This window comes from Pseudophryne corroboree, chromosome 3 (assembly GCF_028390025.1).
Source record: "Pseudophryne corroboree isolate aPseCor3 chromosome 3, aPseCor3.hap2, whole genome shotgun sequence".
Classification (NCBI taxonomy): domain Eukaryota; kingdom Metazoa; phylum Chordata; class Amphibia; order Anura; family Myobatrachidae; genus Pseudophryne; species Pseudophryne corroboree.
The window spans coordinates 140699949-140706125 of record NC_086446.1 but is presented as its reverse complement, the minus strand read 5'-3'; the positions used below and the strand labels follow the sequence as shown (position 1 = coordinate 140706125).

The window sequence follows — 6177 nt, the reverse complement described above, 5'->3', positions numbered from 1 at the left end:
CTGCTTGGATGACATCACTGTATGCAAATCCATCTTCTGCAGACCTTCCCCCAGGAATGCTTGTACTAGTTGTTGCATTTGGTTTGTTGTTTGGGGGTGCTTCAGTATTAGGCAGCCTTCTGCCCTCCCATGTTCATCTGAAAATATGTGTTCTCCCTGCAGTTGTTGTCCCCAGATGAGAGTTCCCTTGTGCTGCCTCAGTTGAATCTCCTTTACTTGACAGAGATGTGCCTGAGCAGCGGCCCTCCCCAGCCCTATCCCAAATCATACTTATTTTGCATAGGAGATATCATGGTAATGAAGACTGTTATCCCAGGGTGAGGTTCATTCATTGCATTCTGGGTATGCTGACCCCTGTGATTTCCCCAAATGTGGGAAACTTGACTGCATTATTTGTGGTAGTGGGGGACTGTGTTTGTGCTTTCCTCTGGTCAGCTCTGGTAAAAGTCAGATTTCTTTGTCTCAGATCTTCCTCTAGCCTTGTTCTTCTTTCGAGAGTTCCCTTGTGCTGACTCAGTTGGATCTCCTTCACTTGACAGGGAAGTGCCCGAGCAGCGACCCTACCCAGCTCTAGCCCAACTCCTACTTACCTGCCAGGTGAGATACTATGATCATGAAGGTGTTCTCCCAGGGCAAGGCTCACCCATTGCACTCTGGGTGTGCTGCTCTTGCGATTTCCCCAAATGTGGGAAACTTGACTGCATAATTTGTGTTTCCCCTGGTCGGCTCTCGTATAATTCAGATCTCTTTGTCTCAGGTCTCTCTCCAGCCTAGTTTGCTGTCTGTTTCCACTTCTCTTTTCTTGAGCCGCTCCCTTCTATGCCCTTGCGCACTATTATGACCTCTCCTGTCTGCTTACTTTGTGCCTTCCAACGTCAATGCAAACTACAGGTAGTGCTGCAGGGCCCACACCCTTTTACATGCTTTACAGAGCAGCTCTGGAGCTGTTACAGTGCCCAGCTGCTGCAAGAAATCAGCTTGAATGCTTCAGGGGCTGGGGCATAGCCAACATGAGCCCCACACCGAAGGAGGGTGGAGGTGTTTAATGTGAATTAGGGGTCATCCAAGCGCCGCAAAAGGCCGCCATGCCCTGCACATCCCTTTTTTCTTTTCATATGCAGACGAGGGTTGAAGCCAACTTTGACCCACTGCTTGGATGACATCACCATATGCAAATCCATCTGCTGCAGGCCTTCCCCCAGGAATGCTTGCACTAGTTGTTGCATTTGGTTTGTTGTTTGGGGGTGCTTCAGTATTAGGCAGCCTTCTGCCCTCCCATGTTCATCTGAAAATATGTGTTCTCCCTGCAGTTGTTGTCCCCAGATGAGAGTTCCCTTGTGCTGCCTCAGTTGAATCTCCTTTACTTGACAGAGATGTGCCTGAGCAGCGGCCCTCCCCAGCTCTATCCCAAATCATACTTATTTTGCATAGGAGATACCATGGTCATGAAGATTGTTCTCCCAGGTTGAGGTTCATTCATTGCATTCTGGGTATGCTGACCCCTGTGATTTCCCCAAATGTGGGAAACTTGACTGCATTATTTGTGGTAGTGGGGGACTGTGTTTGTGCTTTCCTCTGGTCAGCTCTGGTAAAAGTCAGATTTCTTTGTCTCAGATCTTCCTCTAGCCTTGTTCTTCTTTCGAGAGTTCCCTTGTGCTGCCTCAGTTGGATCTCCTTCACTTGACAGGGGGGTGCCCGAGCAGCGACCCTCCCCAGCTCTAGCCCAACTCCTACTTACCTGCCAGGTGAGATACTATGATCATGTAGGTGCTTCTCCCAGGGCAAGGCTCACCCATCGCACTCTGGGTGTGCTGCCCCTGTGATTTCTCCAAATGTGGGAAACTTGACTGCATAATTTGTGTTTCCCCTGGTCGGCTCTCGTATAATTCAGATGTCTTTGTCTCAGGTCTCTCTCCAGCCTAGTTTGCTGTCTGTTTCCACTTCTCTTTTCTTGAGCCGCTCCCTTCTATGCCCTTGCGCACTATCCTGACTTCTCCCGTCTGCTTACTTTGTGCCTTCCAACGCACAATGCGAACTACAGGTAGTGCTGCAGGGCCCACACCCTTTTACTTGCCTTACAGAGCAGCTCTGGAGCTGTTACAGTGCCCAGCTGCTGCAAGAAATCAGCTTGAATGCTTCAGGGGCTGGGGCATAGCCAACATGAGCCCTACACCGAAGGAGGGTGGAGGTGTTTAATGCGAACTAGGGGTCATCCAAGCGCCGCAAAAGGCCGCCATGCCCTGCACGCCCCTCTTCTCTATTCATATGCAGATGAGGGTTGAAGCCAACTTTGACCCACTGCTTGGATGACATCACCATATGCAAATCCATCTGCTGCAGGCCTTCCCCCAGGAATGCTTGCACTAGTTGTTGCATTTGGTTTGTTGTTTGGGGGTGCTTCAGTATTAGGCAGCCTTCTGCCCTCCCATGTTCAACTGAAAATATGTGTTCTCCCTGCAGTTGTTGTCCCCAGATGAGAGTTCCCTTGTGCTGCCTCAGTTGAATCTCCTTTACTTGACAGAGATGTGCCTGAACAGCGGCCCTCCCCAGCTCTATCCCAAATCATACTTATTTTGCATAGGAGATACCATGGTCATGAAGATTGTTTTCCCAGGGTGAGGTTCATTCATTGCATTCTGGGTATGCTGACCCCTGTGATTTCCCCAAATGTGGGAAACTGGACTGCATTATTTGTGGTAGTGAGGGACTGTGTTTGTGCTTTCCTCTGGTCAGCTCTGGTAAAAGTCAGATTTCTTTGTCTCAGATCTTCCTCTAGCCTTGTTCTTCTTTCGAGTTGCTCCCTCGGTGTGGGGCTCATGATGGCTATGCCCCAGCCCCTGAAGCATTCAAGCTGATTTCTTGCAGCAGCTGGGCACTGTAACAGCTGCAAAGCTGCTCTGTAAGGCAAGTAAAAGGGTGTGGGCCCTGCAGCACTACCTGTAGTTTGCATTGTGCGTTGGAAGGCACAAAGTAAGCAGACAGGAGAAGTCAGGATAGTGCGCAAGGGCATAGAAGGGAGCAACTCAAGAAAAGAGAAGTGGAAACAGACTGCAAATTAGGCTGGAGAGAGACCTGAGACAAAGAGATCTGAATTATACGAGAGCCGACCAGGTGAAACACAAATTATGCAGTCAAGTGTCCAACATTTGGGGAAACCGCAGGAGTAGCACACCCAGAGTGCAATGGGTGAGCCTTGCCCTGGGAGAAGCACCTTCATGATCATAGTATCTCACCTGGCAGGTAAGTAGGAGTTGGGCTAGAGCTGGGGAGGGTCGCTGCTCGGGCACCCCCCTGTCAAGTGAAGGAGATCCAACTGAGGCAGCACAAGAGAACTCTCGAAAGAAGAACAAGGCTAGAGGAAGATCTGAGACAAAGAAATCTGACTTTTACCAGAGCTGACCAGAGGAAAGCACAAACACAGTCCCTCACTACCACAAATAATGCAGTCCAGTTTCCCACATTTGGGGAAACCACAGGGGTCAGCATACCCAGAATGCAATGAATGAACCTCACCCTGGGAAAACAATCTTCATGACCATGGTATCTCCTATGCAAAATAAGTATAATTTGGGATAGAGCTGGGGAGGGCCGCTGCTCAGGCACATCTCTGTCAAGTAAAGGAGATTCAACTGAGGCAGCACAAGGGAACTCTCATCTGGGGACAACAACTGCAGGGAGAACACATATTTTCAGATGAACATGGGAGGGCAGAAGGCTGCCTAATACTGAAGCACCCCCAAACAACAAACCAAATGCAACAACTAGTGCAAGCATTCCTGGGGGAAGGCCTGCAGCAGATGGATTTGCATATGGTGATGTCATCCAAGCAGTGGGTCAAAGTTGGCTTCAACCCTCATCTGCATATGAATAGAGAAGAGGGGCGTGCAGGGCATGGCGGCCTTTTGCGGCGCTTGGATGACCCCTAGTTCGCATTAAACACCTCCACCCTCCTTCGGTGTGGGGCTCATGTTGGCTATGCCCCAGCCCCTGAAGCATTCAAGCTGATTTCTTGCAGCAGCTGGGCACTGTAACAGCTCCAGAGCTGCTCTGTAAGGCAAGTAAAAGGGTGTGGGCCCTGCAGCACTACCTGTAGTTCGCATTGTGCGTTGGAAGGCACAAAGTAAGCAGACGGGAGAAGTCAGGATAGTGCGCAAGGGCATAGAAGGGAGCGGCTCAAGAAAAGAGAAGTGGAAACAGACAGCAAACTAGGCTGGAGAGAGACCTGAGACAAAGACATCTGAATTATACGAGAGCCGACCAGGGGAAACACAAATTATGCAGTCAAGTTTCCCACATTTTGGGAAATCACAGGGGCAGCACACCCAGAGTGCGATGGGTGAGCCTTGCCCTGGGAGAAGCACCTACATGATCATAGTATCTCACCTGGCAGGTAAGTAGGAGTTGGGCTAGAGCTGGGGAGGGTCGCTGCTCGGGCACCCCCCTGTCAAGTGAAGGAGATCCAACTGAGGCAGCACAAGGGAACTCTCGAAAGAAGAACAAGGCTAGAGGAAGATCTGAGACAAAGAAATCTGACTTTTACCAGAGCTGACCAGAGGAAAGCACAAACACAGTCCCCCACTACCACAAATAATGCAGTCAAGTTTCCCACATTTGGGGAAATCACAGGGGTCAGCATACCCAGAATGCAATGAATGAACCTCAATCTGGGAGAACAATCTTCATGACCATGGTATCTCCTATGCAAAATAAGTATGATTTGGGATAGAGCTGGGGAGGGCCGCTGCTCAGGCACATCTCTGTCAAGTAAAGGAGATTCAACTGAGGCAGCACAAGGGAACTCTCATCTGCGGACAACAACTGCAGGGAGAACACATATTTTCAGATGAACATGGGAGGGCAGAAGGCTGCCTAATACTGAAGCACCCCCAAACAACAAACCAAATGCAACAACTAGTGCAAGCATTCCTGGGGGAAGGCCTGCAGCAGATGGATTTGCATATGGTGATGTCATCCAAGCAGTGGGTCAAAGTTGGCTTCAACCCTCGTCTGCATATGAAAAGAAAAAAGGGATGTGCAGGGCATGGCGGCCTTTTGCGGCGCTTGGATGACCCCTAATTCACATTAAACACCTCCACCCTCCTTCGGTGTGGTGCTCATGTTGGCTATGCCCCAGCCCCTGAAGCATTCAAGCTGATTTCTTGCAGCAGCTGGGCACTGTAACAGCTCCAGAGCTGCTCTGTAAAGCATGTAAAAGGGTGTGGGCCCTGCAGCACTACCTGTAGTTTGCATTGACGTTGGAAGGCACAAAGTAAGCAGACAGGAGAGGTCATAATAGTGCGCAAGGGCATAGAAGGGAGCGGCTCAAGAAAAGAGAAGTGGAAACAGACAGCAAACTAGGCTGGAGAGAGACCTGAGACAAAGAGATCTGAATTATACGAGAGCCGACCAGGGGAAACACAAATTATGCAGTCAAGTTTCCCACATTTGGGGAAATCGCAAGAGCAGCACACCCAGAGTGCAATGGGTGAGCCTTGCCCTTGGAGAAGCACCTTCATGATCATAGTATCTCACCTGGCAGGTAAGTAGGAGTTGGGCTAGAGCTGGGTAGGGTCGCTGCTCGGGCACTTCCCTGTCAAGTGAAGGAGATCCAACTGAGTCAGCACAAGGGAACTCTCGAAAGAAGAACAAGGCTAGAGGAAGATCTGAGACAAATAAATCTGACTTTTACCAGAGCTGACCAGAGGAAAGCACAAACACAGTCCCCCACTACCACAAATAATGAAGTCGAGTTTCCCACATTTGGGGAAATCACAGGGGTCAGCATACCCAGAATGCAATGAATGAACCTCACCCTGGGAGAACAATCTTCATGACCATGGTATCTCCTATGCAAAATAAGTATGATTTGGGATAGGGCTGGGGAGGGCCGATGCTCAGGCACATCTCTGTCAAGTAAAGAAGATTCAACTGAGGCAGCACAAGGGAACTCTCATCTGGGGACAACAACTGCAGGGAGAACACATATTTTCAGATGAACATGGGAGGGCAGAAGGCTGCCTAATACTGAAGCACCCCCAAACAACAAACCAAATGCAACAACTAGTGCAAGCATTCCTGGGGGAAGGCCTGCAGCAGATGGATTTGCATATGGTGATGTCATCCAAGCAGTGGGTCAAAGTTGGCTTCAACCCTCGTCTGCATATTAAAAGAGAAAAG

At 49.8% G+C, this 6177-nt stretch overlaps 11 non-coding genes across 11 annotated transcripts; 5 read left to right on the top strand and 6 right to left on the bottom strand.

The window, feature by feature from the left end:
- Positions 1-266: 266 nt before the first annotated feature.
- LOC134899116 (U1 spliceosomal RNA) lies at positions 267-430 on the top strand. The gene has a single exon (XR_010172799.1). It is a non-coding gene; the product is annotated as a U1 spliceosomal RNA (small nuclear RNA).
- A 152-nt stretch (positions 431-582) lies between these two features.
- Positions 583-744, top strand: LOC134899390 (U1 spliceosomal RNA). The gene has a single exon (XR_010173066.1). It is a non-coding gene; the product is annotated as a U1 spliceosomal RNA (small nuclear RNA).
- Positions 745-1414: 670 nt separating this feature from the next.
- Positions 1415-1578, top strand: LOC134898927 (U1 spliceosomal RNA). Its single transcript, XR_010172616.1, has one exon. It is a non-coding gene; the product is annotated as a U1 spliceosomal RNA (small nuclear RNA).
- A 152-nt stretch (positions 1579-1730) lies between these two features.
- Positions 1731-1893, top strand: LOC134899598 (U1 spliceosomal RNA). Its single transcript, XR_010173251.1, has one exon. It is a non-coding gene; the product is annotated as a U1 spliceosomal RNA (small nuclear RNA).
- Positions 1894-2564: 671 nt separating this feature from the next.
- Positions 2565-2728, top strand: LOC134898972 (U1 spliceosomal RNA). The gene has a single exon (XR_010172660.1). It is a non-coding gene; the product is annotated as a U1 spliceosomal RNA (small nuclear RNA).
- Positions 2729-3085: 357 nt separating this feature from the next.
- Positions 3086-3248, bottom strand: LOC134899540 (U1 spliceosomal RNA). The gene has a single exon (XR_010173211.1). It is a non-coding gene; the product is annotated as a U1 spliceosomal RNA (small nuclear RNA).
- Positions 3249-3400: 152 nt separating this feature from the next.
- On the bottom strand, positions 3401-3564 carry LOC134899012 (U1 spliceosomal RNA). Its single transcript, XR_010172699.1, has one exon. It is a non-coding gene; the product is annotated as a U1 spliceosomal RNA (small nuclear RNA).
- A 671-nt stretch (positions 3565-4235) lies between these two features.
- LOC134899580 (U1 spliceosomal RNA) lies at positions 4236-4398 on the bottom strand. The gene has a single exon (XR_010173234.1). It is a non-coding gene; the product is annotated as a U1 spliceosomal RNA (small nuclear RNA).
- Positions 4399-4550: 152 nt separating this feature from the next.
- LOC134899046 (U1 spliceosomal RNA) lies at positions 4551-4714 on the bottom strand. The gene has a single exon (XR_010172732.1). It is a non-coding gene; the product is annotated as a U1 spliceosomal RNA (small nuclear RNA).
- Positions 4715-5384: 670 nt separating this feature from the next.
- Positions 5385-5547, bottom strand: LOC134899431 (U1 spliceosomal RNA). Its single transcript, XR_010173108.1, has one exon. It is a non-coding gene; the product is annotated as a U1 spliceosomal RNA (small nuclear RNA).
- Positions 5548-5699: 152 nt separating this feature from the next.
- Positions 5700-5863, bottom strand: LOC134898861 (U1 spliceosomal RNA). The gene has a single exon (XR_010172549.1). It is a non-coding gene; the product is annotated as a U1 spliceosomal RNA (small nuclear RNA).
- Positions 5864-6177: the final 314 nt, after the last annotated feature.